This window comes from Mobula hypostoma, chromosome 1 (genome assembly GCF_963921235.1).
Source record: "Mobula hypostoma chromosome 1, sMobHyp1.1, whole genome shotgun sequence".
Taxonomy (NCBI): Eukaryota; Metazoa; Chordata; class Chondrichthyes; order Myliobatiformes; family Myliobatidae; genus Mobula; species Mobula hypostoma.
In genome coordinates this window covers 15,397,037-15,423,833 of record NC_086097.1, presented here as the reverse complement: position 1 = coordinate 15,423,833, position 26,797 = coordinate 15,397,037, and positions in this window count along the sequence as shown.

The window sequence follows — 26,797 nt, the reverse complement described above, 5'->3', positions numbered from 1 at the left end:
GTGAACGCAGCAGGCCAGGCAGCATCTCTAGGAAGAGGTACAGTCGACGTTTCGGGCCGAGTTGACTGTACCTCTTCCTAGAGATGCTGCCTGGCCTGCTGCGTTCACCAGCAACTTTGATGTAGGATGCTCGCTCTTCCTCCCGCTCTCAATTTTGCTCCCGCCCTCCCTCTCCCTATCATTTCTGGGATATTGTATATAATTTGCGGGTGTCAGGGAGCTGCTATTAATATGCGGGAGACTCCCGGAACTTCTGGGAGAGGTGGGATGTCTGGCATCTGCAGGTTTTTCGCTTTCTCGTTGCAACATTCTGGGATTGTTTAGCTGCCCAGTACTTTCGTCTGTGACTGATGTGGAACCTAACAACAACAATAGCAAAGACCTTCTGGCAAATTTTGAAAGGCTGCTTGGGAAACGTCCAGTCACAAAGGCCATGTGCAAAATCGAAGTTTTGGAGATGAGGACGTGGGGTACAAAAACGAAACAGAGTCATTGGTTTTGGGGCTAATTTGAAGCTGTTACTTGAGCCCTGGGTTTGTGTTTATTTATTCATTTAGAGATACAGCATGGAACAGGCCCTCCCAGTCTACTGAGTGGTGCTACCAAGCAACCTCCAATTTAACCCCAGCCTAATCACAGAACAACTTACAATGACCGATTAACCTACTAACTAGTACGTCTTTGGACCGTGGGAGGAAACCAGAGCACCTGGAGGAAACCTACGCACACATGGGAAGTTACATACAAACTTGTTGACAGGGGATGCTGCAATTGAACACTGAACGCTGATGCCATGAGCTGTAATAATGTTGCCCGAACCGCTACTTTACTTTCATGTGATAATATTAAAGGTTTAAAAATCCACTTATCTTCACCTTGCTGTTAAAGATTAAATTAAATCCACTGAGGCCTATAAACTACTGCTTAGCTTGAAATATCATAATTAGATCAAATGAATTGCAGAAATGATGAACATCACTGCAGACTAAATTGTCTGTACAGATGAAGCTTTGATGTGCTCAGATAACACTCACAAAGTGCTGGAGGAACGTAGCAGGTTAGATAGTATCCATGGAGAGGAATAAACGGATCTAATGAGGCCTTCTTTTGGTCTCACCCGAAACACTGACTATTTATTTCTCTCCATATATGCTGTCAGACCTGTGAGTTCCTCCAGCACTCTGTGTGCAGAATCTCTTGTGTTTATGCTTTGGTGACTCATTCCAATATTTATTTATTTATTGGGCTACGACACAGAATAGGCCCTCTGGCCCTTTGAGTCACAGCACCCAGCAATCCCCCAAAATAATCTTAGCCCAATCATGGGACAGTTTACAATGACCAACTAACCTACCAACCTGCATGACTTTGGACTGTGGGAGGAAACCGGAGCACACGGAGGATCAGGAAACCCACATGGTAACAGGGAGAAAGTACGAACTCCTTACAGACAGTGGCAGGAATTGAACACTGGTCACTTGTACTGTAAAGTGCTACCGTGCTGCCCCATGTTTTAGTTTTCCCATTTCCTTTGTTTCACTTTTTAAAGTATGATGGTATGCCACATATTCACAACATTTTTCTCCTTCACACTCCCATACAGAACATGGAAACAGGCTTGAGAGTTTACAATATCCATGCCAACCATTAAGCATCCATTCACACTAATTATATACTAGAACTACTATGATCCTGTAATATTTCTGGCTTCTTCCCCCTTCTTTTCCATTCCTGATGAAGGGTCTTGGCCAGAAGCATCGACTCTTTCTTCCTTTCCATAGATGCTGCCTGACCTGCTGTGTTGCTCCAGCATTTTGTGTGTAATAATCCTATACTAATCCAGTTGTATTCTCTCCACATTCCCATCGAGTCTCCCAGGTATTCCCCTTCCCTCCACACTAGGCACAATTTACAGTGGCTGATTAACCTTCCAATTAGGTGTTCTCCCTTTAAGTTTCTTTCACATACATAATCTTTACTGCAAAAGCCCAGCACAAGACTATCGAGCTCAGCTGTTAGATATGTGAAGGATGTTCCCTTGGCTGTGGAGGCTGGAAATGGGGTTTACAATTACAAAATAAGGGTAGGCCATTTAGGAATAGATTGAAGAGAAATATCTTTACTCAGAGTGGAAGATGTTTAAAATTCTCTTCTCTGGAGGATTTCTTTATCGCTTGGTGTGACAATATTGTGTATTATTTTGGAACCCTTGTGGTAAAAAGGAATCTTTGTTATTAAAGGAGGATAGCAAAGATTTACCAGACTGCTTCGTAGGACAGTTGGTGTGTTGTAGGAGCAGAGATTGAGCAGACCAGGCGTTTGTTTTTTATCATTGAGAAATAATATTGTTGAATCATATAAGATTCATTGAGAGCTCAACAGGTAGATTAAAGTGAATTCTAACAGGTTACCTATCAGCCTCCTTCACTCCAAGGAAAACGAGCCCAGCCCATGCGATCTCTCTGACTCATACACACGTGCAATCATCCATGAGTCAGAAAGAGATATTCCATGCTGTATCTCTCCTTTGCCAAGACTCACTCTTTCATTCTCTCCCACCTCTCTCACTGATGCTCATTGACACCCATTGAATATTTGAAGTGAATTGAACTGACTTTATTTCTTACATCCTTCACATACGTGAGGAGCAAATGTCTTTACGTTACGTCCCCGTCTGAATGTGCAACTTATAGTAATTTGTAATAAATAGTATGTACAGTAAGATATACAACTGAACAGTCAATATACCTTTAGAAATACAATTGTGTCAGTGTGAATTAATCAGTCTGATGGCCTGGTGGAAGAAGCTGTCCCGGAGCCTGTTGGTCCTGGTTTTTATGGTGCGGTACCATTTCCCAGATGGTAGCAGCTGGAACAGTTTGTGGTTGGCGACTCAGGTCCCCAATGATCCTTCAGGCCCTTTTTACACACCTGTTGCTGTACATGTCCTGAATAGTGGGAAGTTTACATCCACAGATGTGCTGAGGTGTCCACATTAAGTAAACATCATGTAAAGAGGACATGTCCTCTTCCGAATATTACCATCAAGGAAGAATGACTCATATTCTGCATTTCAGGAGCAGTTCCTTCCCCACTGTCATCAGATTTCTGAATGGATAATGAACCTATTTACACTATCTCACTACTTTTTCCCTCTCTTTTTGCACAATGTATTTAATTTAATTTTATATACTTACATTTCTGCCCATTATGCCGCTGTCATTTAGGGCAGCAATGAAGGTCCTCAATCTCTGTTTGCACATATCATTGCACACAGATGCAGAAGTATTCTTCATTTGACCAGTCATGGCTGCTAGCCTTGAGCTGAACCCCGAACCTGGAGGACTAGTGGACCACTCTTGGTCTGACCTCTACCCTTTAACCTGTTTGGCATGGGTGACCCTACCAAGAGGCAAACCCTACAACAAGGTTGTGGTCCTCTATATATATCTTATTGTAATTTATAGTGTTTTTATTATATATTGCACAGTACTGCTGCCACAAAGCAACAAATTTCATGATCTTAAGGCATCCGTGAGTCTTGCGGGACCATGGATCTGCGCCTGGAAAGTCTCCAGGGCACAGGCCTGGGCAAGGTTGTATGGAAGACCAGCAGTTGCCCATGCTGCAAGTCTCCCCTCTCCACGACACCAATGTTGTCCAAGAGAAGGGCATTAAGACCCATACAGCTTGGCACCAGTGTCGTCGCAGAGCAATGTGTGATTAAGTGTCTTGCTCAAGGGCACAACATGCTGCCTCAGCTGGGGCTCGAACTCACGACCTTCAGGTCGCTAGTTGAATGCCTTAACCACTTGGCCACATGCCCACACGTGAACTATGACAGTGATATTAAACCTGATTCTGATTCTGAGTTAAAGTTCAAAGTAATTTATTATCAAAGTGCATATATGTCGCCACATACAACCCTGAGATTTGTTTCCTCCCGGGTGAGTCTACACAGTAAATCCAAGAAACAAAATAGAAGTGTTTCGGTGGATCTAAGGTGTTATCAGGTGAGCTAAGTAATAGAATTATTCCATTTCTTTCCACATGCAATACTGCGTATCATTCCCAACTGAGAAAGTGACCACAGAGTCAGTGGTAGAGACTACTAGACAGGTATATGTAGGAATTTTAGGGTGGGGGGTTATATGGGAGGCAGGGTTTAAGGGTTGGCACAACATTATGGGCCGAAGGGCCTGTACTGTGCTATTCATACTGTACTGTAGAGACAAGAAACAATCAGTTAAGAAAGATCTATTTTTTAAAGACCTGGTTTGATATAACAAACAGCATTAATGTGACTGTGAGATAATGATGACATAGACCAATGTTATTTTAAGTGTATGTAATTTATGTTGTCCTGCTTGTAATGTACTGTCCTTAGGGTTGTTATAACCAGGGGTGGTAATGGGGATAAGCTCCCACTACCTATTAAATGCTCCTAATGGTGTGAATCTCAATAGCCTTGAAACCAAGTCCAGCTGCTGCCCTTCACGTGTTGCTTAGCTACTAAACCCAGTGAAACCATTTCTACCGACAGGAGAGGGGGCAAACACGGGTTACTGGCGCATTAAAACTAGTTGCTTCGGGCAGATGGGGCCCGTCAGCCGTGGCTGGCAGCTCATCTAGGAGAAGGAAAACTCTGATCTCAATGCTCTGCTGCCTCGCAGCTGTACCCACTCATGGGCACGGCTTCGAGAGTAAACCAAAGAAAAATCTGGACCTGGAGTCCCGAAGGCAGTCCTACATTGAGTTCAATACTAATTGGCAACTCTTGCGATGCCACTGGTGCCAAACTGCATCAGTCTCTGCTGTTCCTTTGGGTTCACCAGCTGCTCGGAGAGGGAGAGCTTGCTACAGGGGGCAACAGTTTGCTCTGCATATGGTACTGCCCTGGCTTGTGTATCTCGACAGCTAGTCGACCCTGACCACCAGAAGGACTCAAGTCTGTACTGCTGCTGCAAAAAGCCAATTTTCATAACATTCATACAAAAAGCACTGGCCATTGACCTCACGAAGCAGGGCACCACTCCTGCTTACATCAAAGGTGATGAGGTCAAGATGGTGGAGTGTTTCAAGTTCTGAGGAGTAAGCATCATCGACAGCCTGTTTTGATCCAACCGTATGGACATCATGCCCATGAAAACACACCAGCACCTCTGTTTTATTTATTTACTTATTTCGAGATACAACGCAGAACAGGCCCTTCCAGCCCAATGAGCCACACTGTCCAGTAACCCCCTTATTTTAAACTAGCCTAACTACCGAACAATTTACAATGACCCATTAGCCTACTAACTGGCACGTCTTTGGACTGTGGGAGCAAACCAGAGCACCCAGAGGAAACCCACATGATTCTTGAGGAGAATGTACAAACTTCTTATAATCGACGCTGGAATTGAATGTTGAATTCTGGTACGCCCCGAGCTATAACATCGTTGCACAAACTGTTACACTACCATGCTTCAAGTTTGGAGGACTAAATGCCATCAGTAGCCTGTTTTGGTCCAAGCATATAGACGCCATGCCCAGGAAAACAGATCAACACCTCTACATCCTCAGTTAGTTTACTTCCTGGCTAATTGGTCAGTAAACCTATTCTTTGGCATTTGGTTGGATAACTTAAGGACAGAAAAAGTTCGTGCAGGACTATACTCAAGCTGGCTCCCTGTTTAGTAAGATTAGGATGGACCTAATTTTGGCTTCAGTCTGTTTCTCTTAACCCTTACCTTCTGAAGACCTGGAGAAGGAGCATTTGGGATGCTTCGAGCCCTCTTCGTCAGGAGTAAGTGGAAATCCATTGAGTGGTTCCATGACAACAACCTTGCGCTCGATGTCAATAAGTCTATGGAATTGCCTGTGAGCTTCTGGAAGGACAAGTTGGGAAAACACACACCAGTCCTCACTGAGGGTCCAGCAGTGGAACAGATGAGCAGTTTCAAGTTTATGGGCACCAACATCTCAGAAAATCTACTGTTAGCCCAAAATATTGATGCAATCATGAGGGAGTCTCAAAAGCAGCTATACTTCATTAGGAGTTTGAAGATATTTGGTATGCCACCAAGGGCTTGAGTAAATTTCTACAGATGTACCGTGGAGAGCATTCTGACTGGTACGGAGGCTCCAATCCACAGGATCTAAAGAAGCTGCAGAGGGTTGTAGTCTCAGCCATCTCCATCACAGGCACAGGCCACCCAGCATTAAGGACAACTAGCAAAGACAGTGCCTCAAGAAAGCAGCATCCATCATTATGGATCCTCACCACTTGGGACATTACTTACTTTACTTTATTGTTGCCAAACAGTTGATACTAGAGCGTACAATCATCACAGCGATATTTGATTCTGCGCTTCGCGCTCCCTAGAGTACAAGCCCTCATTTCATTACTACCATCGAGGAGGAGGTACAGAAGCCTGAAGATGCACAGTCAGTGTTTTAAGAACAGCTTCTTCCCTTCCACCATCAGATTTCTGAATAGTCCATGAACCCATGAACTACCTCACTATTCCTCTTCCACACAATTTATTTATTTACTTTTTAATTGTAACTTACAGTAATTTTTAATGTCTTATACTGTACTACTGCCACAAAACAGCAAATCCCTGGAGAAAGAGCATCCAGGCTGGCACTGAGAGCAATGAGAGCCTCTTCATCAGGAGCATGCGGAAACCCCTCAAAACTGCTCGGAAGAACACACCAGCTCCCATCTTCTTCACCCATGTGTCAATTACCTCCTGCACATGGAAGAACAATAGTTTCTTCAAAGCTCAAAGTACATTTGTTATCAAAGTATGTATATACTGTACAACCTTGAGATTCATCTCCTAAAAGGCAGCCACAAAACAAAGAAACCCAAAAGAAGTCATTAAAAAAGACTGTCAAACGCCCAGTGTGCAGAGAAAAAACAAACCATGCAAACAATAAACACAAGCAAATAGTGTTCTGAATTAAAGTCCACAGAGAGTCCGTCCCCAGATCCTTCGTTCAGCACAGGGCGGACCAACTAGCTGAACCAGTCCATCCTTCGCCTCAGGCCCTGATACCCTGACCTTTTCAATTTGGCTCAGTGCTTAAATCATCATCCAAATATTGGGTTCAGTCGCTTCGAGACGCTTACTGGCATATTTCTAAATTTTCTGACAACCCATTTTTGCTGATTATGTTATCCATTTTCACACTGTACCAGCCTATTCCCACCATGGCACCCACCCAACCCCTCCCGACCCTGCCACCTACGATAGAGCCAACATTCGCCTAATAACACATCTCAGAACCCGCAGAGTAAAAATGAAAGCAGCTCATCTCAGATTCCAAAGGACAACCTCAGATGCAAATGGAAGGCCATTGCACTTTGTTGACTTCACCATTCTTCCACAGAGATAAAAGAACTAGATTTAGTTGTTTATAGGTCCATGGGCCCTATTCTTTTTGTATATTGCGGGCTGTGGGCTTTGCAGACTGAGCCAGCCTGTTGCCCTCGAGAAGGTGCCAATTAGCTGCCTTCTTGAAGCATTGCGCCATGCTGTTAGGGAGAGAGCTGCAAGGTTTGGGGTGGCATGGGAGTGTAGGAGTTAGCGTAATGCTATCACAGTGCCAGTGACCCTGATTCAATCTCTGCCATGGTCTTTAAGGAGTTTATACGTACTCCATGTGGCCGTGAGTGTTTCCTCAGGGTGCTCCTGTTTCCTCCTACTTTCCAAAAGACGCATGGGTCATTAGGTTAATTAGCCACATGCAATATTCCCGCTAAGATGTGCATGCCAGTTGCATCTTTTGCTACTAGCGCACAAAGGAACTTAAACTGAGCACAAAAGGTTGTCACCTTCTACCTCGTTGGCATGTTGAGTATACTTCACAATCGTACACAATTACATTTCCTTTTCCAGCTTCTGATGTGGACAGTGTTGACAACATGGAGTTTGCAATGATTTGTCTACAGATTTTAGAACTGGATTACTTATACTGTTTTTATTAATGAAATTATTCAGTACGCTCATTATGTTGTTACTGGGCAAAAGAATTGCACAGGGCAAGATTTTTGTGCACACTTGAGGGAACATTGGTCACATGGGTGTAACTGGGTGATTCGGGCCTGTTGGGCCAGAAAGCCCTGTTACTATGCTGTATCTCTAAGCTAAAAAAAAAAAAAAATTTGATGCAATGATGGCGAAGGAACCAAGTCAGGAAGGTGTGTGGGTTGGGGAGCAACCTCTGACTGTTGGAGTCCCCATATTTCTGCAGCCCTGGTTCTTCCAGCTGGTATAGCAGGTGAGTTCGGAAGGTGCTGAATGGAGGATCTTGGAAAGTTCCTGCAGCACATATTGCAGATGGTGCTAACAACTGCCTCTATGCCTCAGTGGAGGAGTGAGTGACATTGAACATGTTCTACAGTGAAGTGTTTCAGCAACTGAAAGCCGTGGTCCTCCAGTGGAAGCTGTCAGCTGACAGCCAGAGATTTCAGCTTTCCTGAGCAGGGAGGATTCTCTGGCTTGATCACAAGCAGCAGCTAAATCATAAAATGAGAGGGGGAATGAGAGAGAGAGAGAGAGAGAGAGAGAGAGAGAGAAAGAGAGCAGGAGAGAGAGAAAGCAATGTATGAAACACTCCAGGACTCACGTACTGTTCCCTACGGATTATTTCCATAAGTGCCATATGGTAGACCCACTGAGGTCTGAGCCCAAATGCTCCCTGTCACTGACTGTATTGTTACAGTAACTGCATCATGGAGAGAGAAGTGATGGGCTACAGACACAGAAACAAACAACTCTGCACTATTCTGATTCTCAGATGATCTCTGCACGAAATCTGCCTTTATAGGCATCACCATGAATAGTTTATACCTTTTGACACCAGGCAGCTGAAAATGCATGCAAATTTTACATTTGCATAACTGTATATTGAGTTAGAAGCAGGCAATAACGTTAATTCTATAAAAGGTGATGGATTCAGCCCAGTACACCACGGGTAAAGCCCTCCCAACCATTGAGCACATCTACATGAAATGCTATCATAGAAAAGCAACATCCATCATCAGAGATCCCCACCACACAGGTTATGCTCTCTTCTCGCTGCTGCCATCAGGTAGAAGGTACAAGAGCCTCAGGATCAAACATCAGGTTCAGAACAGTTACCACCCCTCAACCATCAGGTTTTGGTTAAAAGAGTATAACTATACTTACTTGCCCCATCATTGAAATGTTCCCACAACTAATGATCTCACTTTAAGGACACTTCATCTCATGTTCTTGTTATTTATTGCTATTTATTTATATTTGTATTTGCAGAGTTTGTTGTCTTCTGCACTCTGGTTGATCTTTCATTGATCCTGTTATAGTTACTATTCAATAGATTTGCTGAGTATGCCCACAAGAAAATGAATCTCAGTGTTCTCTCTGGTGACATACGTGTACTCCGACAATAAAATTTACTCTGAACTTTGTGGTTTTAATGATTTGTGGGTTCCATAATGAAGTAGAGAGCAGTTCAGGCTTTCATGAAAGCAAGAATAAAGCTGGGAATACTCAACAGGTCAGGCAGCATCTGTGCAGAGGGAAAGTATTATTTTGATGACCTCATATTGAAAATTAGGAAGGTCTGGACTGTTCACAAGAAACAGAAGTGGAAAGTAGGGAGGGAGTAAGAATGAAATTAGAAATGCCTGCAGCCACTCCATTATCTCTCTCCAGGGGAAGGACAGTCACTTCCTGTAGATTTAGATCAGAATCAGAATTAGAATCAGGTTAATTATTACAACATATGTTGTGAAATTTGTTGATTTTAATAAATAAATAGATAAATAAACAAATAAATGATAGATAAATAAAGTAGATAAATGGTCCAAAAGGGGAATAGTTAAGTAGTGTTCATGAGATTATGAACCACTCAGAAACCTGACAGGGGAGGGGAAGAAATTGTTCTCGAGACATTCATGTGGGCCTCCAAGCTCCAGTACGTCCTCCCAGATGGTAACAATGGGAAGAGGGCTTGTCCCAGATGGTGAGGGTATTTAATGATGGAGACTACTTTCTTGGGGGACCACCTGTTGAACGTCATTGACCTGCAACCTAACTCTGCTTTTCTCTCAGTAGATGTTGACTGACCTATGGATAGCTGAAGCACTTTCATGTTTCCAACATCTACACACCTTGGTGCAAGTTATGTCTTGTTGTGGCAAGGGTATACCAGAAATATAAAGCCAGGCCAACAGTACCAACTGAGATTAGGCAATAAAACCTGCTTTAATAACCATCTGATAACCTGTTATTGGTTTTTCTGTCTGAAATATCCTCCATCAGTTCCCTCCCAGTATAATGTGTTACAGAGAGTTGCTCTGCACAAGGATGGATCAAGGTTGAAAGGCTGGAGCAGCAGAGCATCAACCTGATATAGTTACCATGGCATGTTTAGCAGTGCCTCTGGAAGGACAAACATCTATTGCCCATTGTTGGGTTAACCACACTGCAGTGCCTCCTATTTTGAGGCAGAATGAGTGAAGACAAAGTGTGGTCCGAGTGAACAGCAGGTGGGGAGCTGGCATGCTGCTGGTTCTGAACAGAGTGAAACCAATTTGGGACATCAGAGGAGCCCCATAGAGTATGGATGATTTGGTCATGTCAAAGGTTGCCAGAGGATTGATCAAAATAAAGGGAGATAAGACTCAGAGGAAATGTTATTTGTGAGTTTGGTTTAAGACATTACTTTGACATCTACAGAAAATTGATTGGGCCAATTCAGACAGGGAAATGTGGCTGTCACTAAAGTCAAGGCTCTCAGATGGATACGAAAGATCCTATGGCTCTATTTTTAAGTGAAGGTGAGTCATTGGGTGTCCTGTCCAATATTAACCCTTCAATCAGTCTTTCTGGACAGATTATCTATCAACAGATTATGTATTGGCACAAGAATAACTGTGTTTCTAAAGTTCCAACATTGTTTGTGTTTCCAACATTTAAACTGATTTGTGGTGTTGTGTAAAGGCACCTTTAAGTGTGAATCTTTCTTTTGAAACAGTCAAGGGAAGATAAGACCATAAGACGTGGAAGCAGAATTAGGCCATTTGGCCCATTGAGTCTGCTCCCCCATTCGATCATGGCTGATTTACTTTTTTCCTTTCAACCCCATTCTCCTGCCGTCCCCCATAACCTTTGACACCCTTACTCATCAATAACCTATGAACCTCCACTTTAAATAGTGCAAAAGAGGAAAAGTGAGCTGGTGTTCAAGTATTCATGGACTGTTCAGGAATCTAGAGGTGGTGGGGAAGAAGCTGTTCTTAAAACATTGAATGTGCAAATTCAGGCTCCTGTACCCTCTTCCTGAGGGTAGTAATGAGACGAGGGCATGTCCCAGATTGAGGAGGGCGTTGTCCTTACTGATGGATGCCATCTTCTTGAGGCATCGCCTTTTGAAGGTTTCTTCAATGGTGGGGAGACATATACTCATGAAGGACCTGCCCGAGTCTACCAGCCCCTTTCAATCCTGCACATCAGAGCCTCGGTGATGCAACCTGTCACAATGTTCTCCACGGCACACTTGTAAAAACTTGCTAGAGCCTTTAGTGACATTCCAAATCTCCTCACTCTCCAAATGAACTCTAGCCCTTGGCATGCCCTCTTCGTCATTGCATCAGTATGCTGGGCTCAGGATATGTCCTCTGAGGTGTTGATGTCCAGGAGTGAAGGGATATTGGAAAAGAGGAACCAAATGAGAACAAAGAACAGTCATGCTGAGTTCTACCTGTTGGATACTGGTGATTTTTTTTTTTTGTTACTGGTTGCGACTTGCAGCTAGAGAGATGCCAGCACTTTGGACCATTACTCACCTGCACATAGAGTCCAGGGGGAGGAATCTGGCTGGGCTGGTATTTTTCAGCCGTACACTGCTTTTCTGAGCATCAAGTATCTTCAGAAAATTAAAGCTGAATCCAGCGTGGGCAGAAGCCAACGCACAGCCTAAACTGGGAGAGGCCTGATTTGCTTCATCTGCTTAGTCTGGCCAGTGACAACCAACAGTAACTAAAGATTGAAGCTCTGCGGTTGATGGAATTCCGAAATTAAAATGCTGGCATCATTTGTAGAAAGCCAAATAGAGCCAGCAAGCTGAGAACCCTTCATCAATTTCTTTTCCTATAGATACTCACTGACCTGCTCAGCGTTTCTAGCATTGTCTGATTTTGCCAACCTCCCTCCCTCAATTAACATCCTGAATTGAATTGACTTTATTTCTTATATCCTTCATATACCCGAGGAGTAAAAATCCTTATGTTTCATCTCTGTCTAAACGTGCAAAGTGCAATTTATAGTAATTTATAATAAATTGTGTGTACAACAGGACAGTCAACATAACATAGAGGTACAGTTGTGTCAGCATGAATTCATCAGTCTGATGGTCTGGTGGAAGAAACTGTCCCGGAGCCTGTTGGCCCTGGCTTTTATTCTGTGGTACCGTTTCCTGGATGGTAGCAGCTTGAACAGTTTGTGGTTGGGGTGACTTGGGTCCACAATGATCCTTCAGACCTTTTTACATATTTGTCACTGTAAATGTCCTGAATAGCGGGAAGTTCACATCCACAGACGGGCTGGGTTGTTCGCACCACTCTCTGCAGAGTTCTGCAGTTGAGGGAAGTACAGTACCCATTCCAGGCAGTGATGCAGCCAGCCAGGATACTCTCAATTGTGCCTCTGTAGAAAGTTCTTAGGATTTGGGGGGCCCATACCAAACTTCATCAACCGCTTGAGGTGAAAGAGGCACTGTTGTACAGACCACGTGAGATCCTTGGTGATGTATATGCCGAGGAACTTAAAGCTGTTCACCCTCTCAGCCTCAGATCCATTGATGCCAATAGGGGTTAGCCTGTCTCCATTCCTTCACTAGTCCACAACCAGCTCATTTTTTCTTTGCGACATTGAGGGAGAGGTTGTTTTCTTGACAGTTCTGTGTCAGGGTGATGACTTCCTCTCTGTAAACTGCCTCGTTATTACTTAAGATTAGGCCAATCAGTGTAGTGTCATCAGCAAATTTAATTAGCAGATTGGAGCTGTGGGTGGTGACGCAGTCATGCGTATACAGAGAGTAAAGGAGGGGGCTTAGTACGCAGCGCTGAGGGGCACCTGTGTTGAGGGTCAGAGGGGCAAGGTGAGAGAGCCCACTCTTGCCATCTGCCAGTGATCTGACAGGAAGTCCAGGATCCAGCGACATAAGTCAACAACACACATCAAAGTTGCTGGTGAATGCAGCAGGCCAGGCAGCATCTCTAGGAAGAGGTACAGTCGACGTTTCGGGCCGAGACCCTTCGTCAGGACTAACTGAAGGAAGAGTTAGTAAGAGATTTGAAAGTGGGAGGGGGAGGGGGAGATCCAAAATGATAGGAGAAGACAGGAGGGGGAGGGATGGAGCCAAGAGCTGGACAATTGATTGACAAAAGAGATATGAGAGGATCATGGGACAGGAGGCCCAGGGAGAAGGAAAAGGGGGAGGGGGGGGAAAACCCAGAGGATGGGCAAGGGGTATAGTCAGAGGGACAGAGGGAGAAAAAGGAGAGAGAGAGAGAAAGAATGTGTGTATATAAATAAATAACGGATGGGGTACGAGGGGGAGGTGGGGCATTAACGGAAGTTAGAGAAGTCGATGTTCATGCCATCAGGTTGGAGGCTACCCAGACGGAATATAAGCTGTTGTTCCTCCAACCTGAGTGTGGCTTCATCTTTACAGTAGAGGAGGCCATGGATAGACATATCAGAATGGGAATGGGATGTGGAATTAAAATGTGTGACCACTGGGAGATCCTGCTTTCTCTGGCGGACAGAGCGTAGGTGTTCAGCGAAACGATCTCCCAGTCTGCGTCGGGTCTCGCCAATATATAAAAGGCCACATCGGGAGCACCGGACGCAGTATATCACACCAGCTGACTCACAGGTGAAGTGTCACCTCACCTGGAAGGACTGTCTGGGGCCCTGAATGGTGGTAAGGGAGGAAGTGTAAGGGCATGTGTAGCACTTGTTCCGCTTACAAGGATAAGTGCCAGGAGGGAGATCAGTGGGGAGGGGTGGGGGGTACGAATGGACAAGGGAGTCGCGTAGGGAGCGATCCCTGCGGAATGCAGAGAGAGGGGCGGAGGGAAAGATGTGCTTAGTGGTGGGATCCCGTTGGAGGTGTTTACATAAGTCAACATCAGTGCTGACACCTCTATATGCAACCCGGGAGATATCTGGTGAGATATAGCCAGGGTTCAGTGATGGGCCATCCTCCCTGGCAGCCTTTGATAAAGCCAAAGTTCAGGTTGAAAGTTGGATTCTGTCCAAAATGGATTTAGTTTTAATTTTTTGAATATATTTCATGTTTTTTCTCCTCTGCCATCTGATTTCTAAATGGACATTGAACCCATAAACACTACCTCACTACTTTTTAAAATTTGTCTTTTTTTGCCCTGCTTATTTTGACTTAACCATTTAATAGACATTTATATACTTGCTGTAATTCAGTTTTTTCTCTGTATTTATTTATCATGTATTTCATTGCACTGCTGCCATACAGTTAATAAAAATTTCATGACTTGCGCCAGAGAAGCAGATTACCCAATGTATTGCTGAAAAGTGCCAGCCCAACCCAACTCCTCCCCTGCACTCGATGTGTAGGTGAGTAATGGACTGAAATGCTGACATCTGTCTCGCAGGATGTCTCATACTCGCAGAACCATACAAGTCTGGGGATTTCTACCTGGGTGTGGTTGGATGCAAAGAATTAATAAGCTCCTTCAGCACATTATTTACCTCCATGATTTCCTGAGAAGGCCGACACAAGATGCCGGAAATCTGGAGCGACGCACACGAATCACTGGAGGAACTCAGCGGGTCACGCAATATCTCTGGAGGAAAATGAACAGTTGATGTTTCAGACTGAGACCTTTAACAGGACTGAAAAGAAGGAGAGCAGAAGCCGTAATAAATGGAGAGGAGAGAGAGAGTTACATGAGCTGGTGGGTGATAGTTAAATCCAGATTTGGGGGGGTAGGGTAGTGGGAATGATGTGAGATATTGGGAGAGGCAAAGGGCTGAAGAAGATAGCATTTGTATTGTTTCATTATTGTCACATATACTTCAAGCCAAAAATAATTACACAGTGCACTGAGGTAGAACAAGGTAAAGCAATAACAATGAAGTGTAAGTGCAGGCAAACAGTAAAGCATTAGATCACAACGAGGTAGGTTGTGAGGACATTGAACAAAATGTCCATTCAAGAGTCCGATAACAGTGGCTGGAATCTGTTTTTGAGCCCGGAGAAAGTACATGCTTTCAGGTTTTTGAGGAGAGTTCTGGGTTCTGGGTTGGTAGGGTCTTTGCTTATTGGTTACTTTGCTGAGGCAGCAAGAAGTGCAGACAGAGACCACGGGGAAAGCTGGTTTATGTGATGTGCGGAGGAAGAAAAACCATGCGCTTATGGGAGGGATGTACAATCTCCTTACAGACGGCTCCTGAATTGAACTCCGAATACTAACACTCTGAGCAGTAATAGCTTCATGCTAACTGCTATGCTACACTGGCGTCCCAATGCCTAGTCCCATTGAACCTTGCCGGGACCATAACCCTCCATACACCGCCCATCCAAACAGTGAAGTACAATGTTGAGCCAACCAGTATAAAGCTACTTCACAATTGTTAAGATTTGTAACTCCAAAACATAAAAGCTAATTGCATGAAAAATATGGGAGCTCAAGAGAACCGTTCCTAGTTTGCTCTTTACTTTTGCGAATCGCGCACACGTATCATGTGGTGGCATCATGACAAATACAGTCAACTTAGTTTTATATATAACCTGTAATGAATTATTTAAACAAACGGGAATGCTTAATCAAACAATTAATGGTCGATGGAAGTAAGTAGTTTAAATGTTTCAGCACAGATTAGATGGGCCGAAGAGCCTGGTTCTGTGCTGTATTTTTCTATGACTCTGTGACTCTAATACATTTACAATATTACCCAAATATTACTGAAATATTAAGTACACAACAACAATCTAACTCTTCCTTCCTACGCATTCTCTAACCCTCAATTTTTCTTACATTCATGCCCCCATCTAAGAGTCTTTTAAAGTTCAAAGTAAAATAAATTATTATCAGAGTACATACATGTCACCACATACAACGCTGAGGTTCTTTTCCTGCAGGTATTCTTAGCAAATCTATAGAACAGTAACTGTAAACAGGATCAATGAACAACAAACAGTGCAAATGATAATATAAATAAATACCAATAAATAATGAGAGAATGAAATAACAAGACAAAAACTCCTTGAAGTGAGATCATTGATTGTGGGAACACCAGAAATAGAATAGTGTAGTTATCCCCTTTTGTTCAAGAGCCTGATGGTCGAGGGGTAGTAACTGCTCTTGAACCTGGTGGTGTGAGTCCTGAGACTCTTGTACCTTCTACCTGATGGCAGCAGCGAGAAAGGAGCCTGGTTGGTGAGGATCTTTGACGATGAATGCTACTCTTCTATGGCAACATTTTATTTTGATGTGCTTAATGATTGGAAGGACTTACCCGTGATCTACTGGGACGATCAGGATTTTTCTGTTCAAACGCATTTAAATGTCCCTATTGTAAAATATGGAGAGATTACCAGAAGTTACAGAATCCAATGTTGATGCCACCAGGTTGGAAACTACCAATATGATCCATTGTTCTTCTACTCTGTGTCTAGACTGGCAAAAATCACCACAATAGGTCAACAGCAGATGCAACCTCAATGGCTCTTCACGCGGCTTTAGACCACTTGGACAACACAAACACCTATGTCAGGATGCTGTTCATCGACTATAGCTCAGCATTTAATACCATCATTCCCACAATCCTGATGGAGAAATTACAGAACCTGGGCCTCTGTACCTCCCTCTGCAATTGGATCCTCGACTTCCCAACCGGAAGACGGCAATCTGTGCGGATTGGTGATAACATATCCTCCTCGCTGACGATCAACACTGGTGCACCTCAGAGGTGTGTGCTTAGCCCACTGCTCTACTCTCTCTGTACCCATGACTGTGTGGCTAGGCATAGCTCAAATACCATCTACAAATTTGCTGACGATACAACCATTGTTGGTAGAATTTCAGGTGGTGAAGAGAGGGCGTACAGGAACAAGATACGCCAACTAGTGGAATGGTGTTACAGCAACAACCTGATATTCAATGTCAGTAAGACAAAAGAGCTGATTGTGGACTTCAGGAAGGGTAAGACGAACAAATACATTCCAATTCTCATAGAAGGATCAGAAGTTGAGAAAGCGTGCAGTTTCAAGTCCTGGATGTCAAGATCTCAGAGGACCTAACCTGGTCCTGACGTATTGATGCAGTTATAAAGAAGGCAAGACAGAGACTATACTTCATTAGGAGTTTGAAGAGATTTGGTATGTCAACAAATACATTCAAAAACTTCTATAGATGTACCGTGGAGAGCATTCTGACGGGCTGCATCACTGTCTGTTATTGTGGGGGGGGGGGGGGCTACTGCACAGGATCGAAAGAAGCTGCAGAGGGTTGTAAATTTAGTCGGTTCCTCTTGGGTACTAGCCTACAAAGTACCGAGGACATCTTCAGGGAGCGGTGTCTCAGGCAGCGTTCATTATTAGGGACCTCCAGCACCCAGGGCATGCCCTTTTCTCAATGTTACCATCAGGTAGGAGGTACAGAAGCCTGAAGGCACACACTCAGTGATTCAGGAACAGCTTCTTCCCCTCTGCCATCCGATTCCTAAATGGACATTGAACCCTTCAACACTACCCCACTTTTTAAAATATATGTTTTATTTCTGTTTTTTGCACAATTTTTAATCTATGCAATATTCGTGTACTGTAATTGATTGATTTATTTATTTGTTTGTTTATTTCTTCTATATTATGTATTGCATTGAACTGCTGCTGCTAAGTTAACAAACTTTACGACACATGCCGGTGATAATAAACCTGATTCTGATTCTGATTGGAAAAATATAAATGTTAGATTTGTGCAAATGACAAAGACATTTCAACAAATACTCCACAAATCAAACACAATTGTTAGTGCAACAATGGGTTGAGGCCTCCTATTTACAGAGGGTATTGTCCCAAACAGCAGGCTTAGTGTGGCCCAATTCTTACAGATATAGGATCCCCATTATGTGTTACTGTCATCATTTCCCACCAGGGGGCACTAATGTAAAAATGTACACAATCCATCGAAAGGCAATTTGGATAAACCGTCATTTTTGTAAAGTGTACAACGTTTTTTCTCTTATTTCTTTGCAAGAGTTATATTTTGCCCCCCAAAAATAAAAGAAGCACGGGAAAAGTTGTTATTCTTTTGTTTTATAACTGATTTGCAGGGATTTCCAGACCAACCTGCTTGGGTATTTCACTGAGGCGGACAGAAAGGCACCACAACAGGTAGTCAAAACTTCCAACAAAACACTGGCACCAGCCTACACGCCATCAAGGACATATGTACAGAAAGGTGCTGGAAAAGGGGTATCATGAAGGATCCCACCACCCTGCACACAGTCCCACTCCCATCAAGGAGACTACGTAACATCCACGCCAGGACGATCGGACTCAAAGACAGTAGACTTTCCCTAGCAGTAAGGCTGATCAACACCTCCACCTGCTAACCACCACCCCCCCCCCCACACCCCCAACACCACTACTTTATCATTTTGTGTCAGTCTCCTTATGTACAGACACTCCTGTGCCTAGCATCACTTTATGGACATATAATCAATCTATGTATGTTAGCTATCTTATGTGTTTATATTTATTGTGTTTTTTATTGTTATGTTCTTTACCTGATTGCATTTTTTTTGTGCTGCAGCGAATCTGCAGTTACAATTATTTCATTCTCCTTTACACTTGTGTACTGGAGATGACATTAACCAACCTTGAATCTTGAATTAAGGGTAATTTATTCCTACTTCAGTTTTGTGAATTATAAAGTCAGAATTAGAATTAAGTTTATTATCACTCACTTATGCCACAATATTTGTTGTTTTGTGACAGCAGTACAGTGCAAGACGTAAGAGTTATTACCTCACAGAAACAATCACTTCAACTTGAGACGTCCATGTTGACTTAAAGTGCATTCCTGAGCTGGCCTGCATTTGGCCCTTCGGCCCTTAAACCTTTTCTATCTATGAACAGGCGGCTTCTGTGAAGCTAAGTACAGCTCTAACACCATATACAAGTTTGCTGATGACACCACTGTTGTGGGCCGTATCAAAGGCGGTGATGAATCAACATACAGGAGGGAGATTGAAAATGTGGCTGAGTATTGTAATAACAACAACCTTCACTCAATGTCAATAAGACCAAGGAACTGATAGTTGCCTTCAGGAGAGGGAAACCAGAGGTCCATGAGCCAGTGATCATTGGAGGATCAGAGGTGGAGGGGGTCAGTAACTTTAAATTCCTGTGTGTCACTACCTCAGAGGAGCTGTCCGGACCCATCATATAAATATAATCGCAAAGAAAGCCCCTCTACTTCCTCAGGTCTCTGTGGAGATTCGGCATGTCATCACAAACCTCTGTAGATGAGTGGTGGGAAGTGTGCTGACTAGCTGCACTACAGCCTAGTATGGGAACACTGAGCAGAAAATCCTACAAAAGTTGGTGGATTTGGCCCAGTACATCAGGGGTAAAACCCTCTGAGCCTTTGGGCACATCTACGTGAAATGCTGCCATAGAAAAGCAGCATCCACCATCAAAGATCCTCACTACCCAGGCCATGCTCTCTTCTCGCTGTTGCCATCAGGCAGAAGGTACAGATGCCTCAGGTCTCACACCAGCAGGTTCAAGAACAGTTACTACCCCTCTATCATCAGGCTCTTGTACAAAAGGGGATAGCTACACATGTTCTACTTCTGGTGTTCCCACAACGGAAGGTCTCACTTTAAGGACTGTTTATCTTGTTGTTTCCTGCTCGTTATTTATTGCTATTTATTTATATCTGCATTTGCAGTTTGTTGTTCATTAATCCTGTTCATTGTTACTGTTCACAAACAAGAGAAAATCTGCAGATGCTGGAAATCCAAGCAACACACACTATCCTGAAGAAGTTTAAATCATCCCTTCAACGGGAATTCAGTGAAACCCCCTCTCACTGCTCCCCCTCTGTGATCTCTGTGGCCCTCCTTTTTTAAGTTCCTCCAGCATTTTATGTGTGTTGTAGTTACTGTTCTATAGATAAACTAAATATGACCACAGAAAAAGAAACTCAGGGTTGTAAGAGGTAACATGTATGTACTCTGATAATAAAGTTTAAGAACTTTGAACTATGAACAGTTGATGTTTTGGGTTGAGACCATATGGACAGAGTGGCTGATGAATCTGAGAACTACAGATTCCTCATAAATGGATCAAATGGCATCACTTATACAGAGTTCTTATGAATTCCCAATGCATGAAGTCCAGATTCTCAATTTCATCCTAAACTCTCCTTTGTCACTTACAGGCCAGTTTGATCAGGATTTTTGTTCCTCTCCGTGCTTTCTGATGCACCGGGCGGCAACCTTACCGTTTCTTTAGCATTTATCTGTTTTTCTACGAGGCAGAGTTGCTAGCTCGCTGCGCAGCCCATGGATGGGAAGTGTGTAAGTTGCTGGTTGGATTCGAACCGAGGACAAGTTGCCTTGAAGTCATAGTCATAGTCATAGCCATAGTCATAGTCATAGTCATACATTATTGACCCGGGGGAAATTTGGTTTCGTTACAGTTGTACCAACCAAGAACAGAGTATAAATATAGCCATATAATACCATAAATAATTAAATAATAATATGTAAATTCTGCCAGGAAATAAGCCTATTGGCTCAGGGTGTCTGACCCTCTAAGATAGGAGTTGTAAAGTTTGATGACCACAGGCAGGAATGACTTCCTATGACGCTCAGTGTTGCATCTCGGTGGAATGAGTCTCTGGCTGAATGTACTCCTGTGCCCAACCAGTCCATTATGTAGTGGATGGGAGACATTGTCCAAGATGGTATGCAACTTAGACAGCATCCTCTTTTCAGACACCACTGTCAGAAAGTCCAGTTCCATCCCCACAACATCACTGGCCTTACGAATGAGTTTGTTGATTCTGTTGGTGTCTCCTACCCTCAGCCTGCTGCCCCAGCACACAACAGCAAACATGATAGCACTGGCCACCACAGACTCGTAGAACATCCTCAGCATTGTCCAACAGATGTTAAAGGACCTCAGTCTCCTCAGGAAATAGAGACGGCTCTGACCCTTCTTGTAGACAGCCTCAGTGTTCTTGGACCAGTCCAGTCCGGTGCTGATGTCACTAAACCACCAGCTGCCTATAGGTCAGGGTATTCCCAGGAAAAAGTGAGGATGCCACTTATCTTCAAAGCATTTTTATTTCATTGCTAAATCTGCTAATGAATGATTTCATGGCAGTTTCATACCCTTTCCATTTATGTTATGTGCATTTTGAGAATTGTTTATACCGTAAGCAACTCCCAACTCTTCCAGTTCTTAAAAACAGCAAATAAATCTAGTAACACACATAAAAGTTGCTGGTGAACGCAGCAGGCCAGGCAGCATCTCTAGGAAGAGGTGCAGTCAATGTTTCAGGCCGAGACTAAAGTATTAACTGAGCTTCCTTGCAGATGGTACATGACCTGCTGAGTATCCGCAGCATTCGCTGTTTTTATGAGATGGTAAAGTAGTTTCAAAGCATATCCTGTGTGAATCATCATTCACCTCAAGTACTTCCAGCACAGGTAGCCTGAGCTTGCAAATTGACTGTTAACTGCAAACTGAAAGGCAGGTTTCAGATGTACTTTGATAGCTAACGTGTATGAATAATTCAGTCCGTGGTGAGACTGGAAATCTGCAGCAGTTTGATCAGCACTGGTGAGCAGAGAGAGCGAGAATTCTACAATTCATGGAGTGGTGAGGACAAGAATAGACTGCAGGTGCTGAAATCTGCAGCAAAATTAAAAATGATGCTGGAACTCAATGGCTCAGGCAGCATCTGTGGAGGCAACATCAGTAAGACCAAGGAATTGCTTGTAGACTTCAGGAAGGGGAAATCATTGGAACACACACCAGTCCTCGTCGAGGGATCAGCAGTGGAAAGAGTGAACAGTTTCAAGTCCCTGATTCTCAACGTCTCTGAAGATCTATCCTTGGTGCAACATATTGATGCACTTATGAAAAGGGCATGCTGATGGCTATATTTCATTAGGAGTCTGAGGAGATTTGGTATGTCGCCAACGACACTCGCAAATTTCTACAGGTGTACCGTGGAGAGCATTCTGATTGCATCGTGGTCGGGTACAGAGGGGTCACTGCACCGCGACAGTAGGTGGCAAACTCAGCTGGCCTCCTCTCCATCACGGACATCTTCAAAGGGCGATACTTCTAAATGGCATCCATTATTAAGGATTCCCATCACCGGGATGTGCCATCTTCTCATTATTACCATCAGGGAGGAGGTACAGGAGCCTGAAGTTAGACTCTCAACTTTGGGAACAGCTTCTACCCCTCTGCCATTAGTTTTCTGAATGAATAATGCACCCATAAACACTACCTCACTATTTTTGCTCTCTTTTTGCCCTACTTATTTTTTAAATAGATATTTTTATAATAAGTTATGGCATACATCACTGTGCAGCAAAATCCTTAGGTACAAATATATAGCTATTTGCACAGTACTGGATTACTTTTATGTCTTGTACTGTACTGTTACTGTAAAACAACAATTTGTATGGCATATGTTAGTGATAGTAAACTTGATTCTCATTCTGAGGGAAGTGTATGGCCTTCGTTTTGGGTTTAGATCCTTCTTCTGGGATGTTCTTTTTCTTAAATAGTGATTGGAACATGAAGAGAAGCTATTCAGGATCTGCACAAGTTCTGCCAAGTGGTGGAACGTGTCCCTAGATGGGAAGTCAAGATAAAGGGGTCAAGCTGAAATATGGACTGCCCATTTCCCTCCACAAATGTTGCCTGACTCACTGTGTTCCTCCAGCAGTCTGGTTTTCTGATACTGACTTAGAATTTGGCCGAGAAGTCCTTTTGCATCTGTAGATTAGAGTGAACGGAAGAAAAATTTAAGGATATTATTACTTGCTGAAATCCTTGAATCCTGGACCACTTTGTCCATCAGTAGTGAGTCCCAATGCTGCTGATGGAAATATATTGACTTGTAACATTAACTGTTTCTCCCATCATGGATGCTGCCTGACCTGAATACTCATACCTCAATGTTTACAGTTTGTACTTTAAAGTAAATATTTCCGACTGAGCAAACTTGCAACAATAATTTCTTTTGAGATAAATAAAGTTTATCTTATTTTATCTTACTCTATTTCCTTTTTTTTTGTTTAAACTCCTTAATCAGATAGACCAGACTACATGATCAAAAAGAGATTTCTTTACCCAAAAGCTATTGTAAATTTCTACCCAAAAGGGATTGTGGAGCTCAGTTGCTGCATATATTCAACAGAGAATCAAAGGATTTTCTTTAGATATTGAGGGTATCAATTGAAGATTCAAGATTACTTATTGTCATTCATCAGTTGACAAGTGTAAAGGAGACAGAAATTACTACTATTCAGATCCAATTCAGCATAAAAAACAAAACACAATAAGCATAAAGAGCACAATAAAAATAAACAAATAAATAACAAAGTTCAAAGTGCATATATATCACCATATACTACCCTGAGATTCATTTTCTTGTGGGCATTCACAGTAGATACAAGTAATACAACAGAATCAATAAAAAACTAACACAAAGATGGACAACCAACATGCAAAAGAAAAATCTGAGCAAATACAAAAACAATATATAAATAAGTAAAAAAGATGCTGTGAACATGAGTTGTAGAGTCCTTGAAAGTGAGTCCATAGGTTACCATAGAAACCATAGAAACTGCAGCACAGAAACAGGCCTTTTGGCTCTTCTTGGCTGTGCCAAACTATTTTCTGCCTAGTCCCACTAACCTGCACATGGACCATATCCCTCCATACACCTCCCATCCATGTATCTGTCCAATTTATTCTTAAATGTTAAAAAAGAACCCGCATTTACCACCTCACCTGGCAGCTCATTCCATATTCCCACCACTCTCTGTGTGAGGAAGCCCCCACTAATGTTCCCTTTAAACTTTTCCCCCCTCACCCTTAACCCATGTCCTCTGTTTTTTTTCTCCCCTTGCCTCAGTGGAAAAAGCCTGCTTGCATTCACTCTATCTATACCCATCATAATTTTATATACCTCTATCAAATCTCCCCTCATTCTTCTATGCTCCAGGGAATAAAGTCCTAACCTATTCAATCTTTCTCTGTAACTGAGTTTCTCAAGTCCTGGCAACATCCTTGTAAACCTTCTCTGCACTCTTTCAACCTTATTTATATCCTTCCTGTAATTTGGTGACCAAAACTGAACACAATACTCCAGATTCGGCCTCATCAATGCCTTATACAACCTCATCATAACATTCCAGATCTTATACTCAATACTTTGATTAATAAAGGCCAATGTACCAAAAGCTCTCTTTACAACCCTACCTACCTGTGATGCCACTTTTAGGGAATTTTGTATCTGTATTCCCAGATCCCTCTGTTCCACTGCACTCCTCAGTGCCTTACCATTAACCCTGTATGTTCTACCTTGGTTTGTCCTTCCAACATGCAATACCTCACACTTGTCTGTATTAAACTCCATCTGCCATTTTTCAGCCCATTTTTCCAGCTGGTCCAAGTCCCTCTGCAGGCTCTGAAAACCTTCCTCACTGTCTACTACACCTCCAATCTTTGTATCATCAGCAAATTTGCTAATCCAATTTACCACATTATCATCCAGATCATTGATACAGATGACAAATAACAATGGACCCAGCACTGATCCCTGTGGCACACCACTAGTCACAGGCCTCCACTCAGAGAAGCAATTCTCTACCACCACTCTTTGGCTTCTTCCATTGAGCCAATGTCTAATCCAATTTACCACCTCTCCATGTATACCTAGCGACTGAATTTTCCTAACTAACCTCCCATGCGGGACCTTGTCAAAGTCCTTACTGAAATCCAGGTAGACAATAGCCACTGCCTGCTTTTCGTCCACTTTCCTGGTAACCTCCTCGAAAAACTCCAATAGATTGGTCAAACATGACCTACCACGCACAATAGATTGGTCAAACATGACCTACCACGCACAAATAGATTGGTCAAACATGACCTACCATGCACAGGTTGTGTTCAGAGATCAGTTCAGTGCTGCCATGAGTGAAGTTATCCACGTCGATTGAAAAGCCTGATGGTTGACGGGTAATGACTGTTCATAGACCTGGTGGTGTGGGTCCTGAGGATCCTTAATCTCCTTCCCAATGGCAGCAATGAGAAAAGATCATGGCCTGGATGGTGGTGGGGGTCCTTGATGATGGATGATGCTTTCTTGTGGCAGGGTTCTTTGTAGATGTGCTCAGCAGTGGGGAGGGTGTTTCCTGTGAAGAAGTGGGCTGTATCCACTACATTTTGTAGGCTTTTTCATCCTTGGGCATTGCTGCTTCAATGCATATAAGGTTAGTGCAGGAGAGGATCATAGAGGTGAAAATCTCAATGAACGGTAGACAGGCGTCTGAATGGGGTCAAATAACCTTTTCCCATTTGATCAAGAATGAATATTCTTCTCACTTCTGCCATCAGGTAGGAAGTAGAGGAGCCTCAGGACTCACATCAGGTTCAGGAACAGTTATTACCCCTCAACCATCGCGCTCTTGAACCGGTGGGGATAACCTCACTCAATTTTCCCTGCCCCATCATCACTGAACTGTTCCCACAACCTCAGGGCTCTTCATCTCATCTTTTCAATATTTATTGCTTATATATATATTATTTTTCCTCTTTTGTATTTGCACAGATTGTTATTTTTTACACACTGGTTGCTTGTCCACCTGCTGAATGTGGTCTTCCATTGGTTCTGTTATGGCTCTTGGATTTATTGAGTGAAAATGAATCTCAGGGTTGTATACGATGACATATATGTACTTTGATTATGAATTTACTTCAAACTTTTGAAGAGAGTGTCAGGTAGGGAATGAGAGCATACAGGGAAAGGGACAACCAACTGTCAGCAAATCATAAACACAAGAAAGTCTGCAGATGCTGGAAATCCAGAGCAACATGCACAAAATGTTGGAGGAACTCAGCAAGTCAGGCAGCATCTATGGAAAGGAATAAACTGTCGGCTTTTCAGCCGAAAACTCTTCTTCAGGACTGAGTGAAGGCTCTTGGCCCAAAATGTCACCTGTTTATTCATTCCCGTGGAGGCTCCCTGATCTTTTGAGTTCCTTCAGCATTTTGTGTGCGTCAACAAATTAATAGGAAAAATGGGGGGGGGGGGGGCGGAGAGTGAAGGATGGTGGTGAGACGACTGACAGCAAGAAATCCATTTAGCTCATTCCAAGATAATGAGGCATTTTTCTACAATCTTTACAGATACTACATCAAACAAGTGAATTCTCCATGTTAGCCCTGACAACATCCAGCCCCAAGATGCAGCTTTTAAGTGTAGCCTGTCAGCTGTTTGTTTAAGTAACTTTATCACATTATCCTTTCAAACGGACATCTTGGCAAGTGGAACGTCTTGCAGTCCTGCGCTGTCAACCAGAAGGAATGTGTATTCCTTTCTAAATTGAGCACTGTATCATCTGTTGCCCAGTAAATTAAACCATGAAGCTAAGTTCTCTGACACCCTGTTCTGTGGGTATTTTGAAGTGTATTAAAGTTAATACTTCAAAGTAAATTTACGATCAAAGAA